Source organism: Conger conger, chromosome 17 (assembly GCF_963514075.1).
Source record: "Conger conger chromosome 17, fConCon1.1, whole genome shotgun sequence".
Classification (NCBI taxonomy): domain Eukaryota; kingdom Metazoa; phylum Chordata; class Actinopteri; order Anguilliformes; family Congridae; genus Conger; species Conger conger.
In genome coordinates this window covers 40,324,003-40,325,485 of record NC_083776.1, presented here as the reverse complement: position 1 = coordinate 40,325,485, position 1,483 = coordinate 40,324,003, and the positions used below count along the sequence as shown (strand labels likewise).

The window sequence follows — 1,483 nt, the reverse complement described above, 5'->3', positions numbered from 1 at the left end:
AGCCCTTGCTCTTTGAAATTGGGGTTTATTTGATCAGAGGGAAGATGGCCAGCTACTGGCCCACCAGTGGGCCACACAAGCATACCACACCTCACGCAGAGCATCCGCCCATGTCCAGGCACTTGTCCGCTGGCGTATGAAGCCTTTTTCAAAGACGAGTCACCTCAGTGGCCTGTTGTACTCCTTGAAATGGGAACAATACAGAGAACCTGTTCTACTCTTTAAAATAGGACCGAGATGGATATTTTATTTAAAAAAAAAAAAAAAAAAAAGGTCGGCAGAGATGGAGATTCTATTTTTAAAATAGGACAGAGTTTCACTTTATTAGGTTTATCTCTACACTCGTACTTAAGACCACCAATTTGCCGTGACGTCACAGTAGCCTGTGCTATCACAACAGCCGTTGCCCTCTAGCGGTTCATACACACTCAGTGACCACTTTATTAGGTACACCTGTCCACCAGCCTGTAAATGCAAATATTTGGCCCACCCATTTCCTGTGCCGTCACAATAGCCTGTGATGTCACAATAGCCTCTGCCCTCGAGCAGAGTTAGTGGACACTCGGTGACCACTTTATTAGGTACACCCGGACAGCAGCTTGTATAAATGAAAATAGAACTTTCTGTTTTACAAAAATCACAAAACATGTTACCCTGGAGCTCAGGTAAGGCACAGAATCACCAATAAATGTTACCTGGACCTCAGGCAAGGCACAAAATATGCACCGCTTCACAAAAAATGTTACCCAGAGCTCAGGTTAGGCATGAAAATATCAACTGGTGCGCAGGTAAGGTTAAAAATATGGAACGCTTCACGAATTTGCGTGTCATCCTTGCGCAGGGGCCATGCTAATCTTCTCTGTATCGTTCCAATTTTAGTATATGTGCTGCCGGAGCGAGCACAAGAGACCTACCTGAGCCTGCGCTACCTAAGGGGCGGGTTCTGGCCATGGTTCGCAGTCATGGACTGAGTGCGAAAGCATGCATAGCACGCGTGTGTGCCTCGTAAGGACAGCCTAAACTGGCAGCACTTACAAACAAGACAAATCTGCATCAGGAGGTTTATCAAACACAACCTCTCATGTTGAGCTGAACACATTTAGACATCAATGTCCCTCCGAGGCAGGCAAATGGAGTCCACGGATGTGCGCTGCCGACTTATGCAGCCGACTGCCTCGATCCTGCTATTGGCTGCACCCTCACAAAGAACTGCACTGTCACCACCTCCAGCCTGTCCGCTGCATGCTGTCCTCATCTCAGTCACCATCAGCTGAACATGCTTGAAAGATTCATCGCACACTGAAAGAAAAAGAAAAAACACAACAACAAAACAATAGTATTACTAGGTATAGGTAAGGTCAGGCCATCTGACAGCAAAAGGTAAAATCTGAAGAAAAGTAAACAAGGAGCCCGCCATCTTCAAATTCAAATACGGTACTTCCGGATCTCCCCGTACATTGCTAGTAATTGCCACCAGAGGTCA

General features: G+C 46.3%; 1 non-coding gene across 1 annotated transcript; it reads right to left on the bottom strand.

Moving 5' to 3' along the window:
- Positions 1–796: 796 nt before the first annotated feature.
- LOC133117263 (U6 spliceosomal RNA) lies at positions 797–903 on the bottom strand. The gene has a single exon (XR_009706049.1). It is a non-coding gene; the product is annotated as a U6 spliceosomal RNA (small nuclear RNA).
- Between the last annotated feature and the right edge of the window lie 580 nt (positions 904–1,483).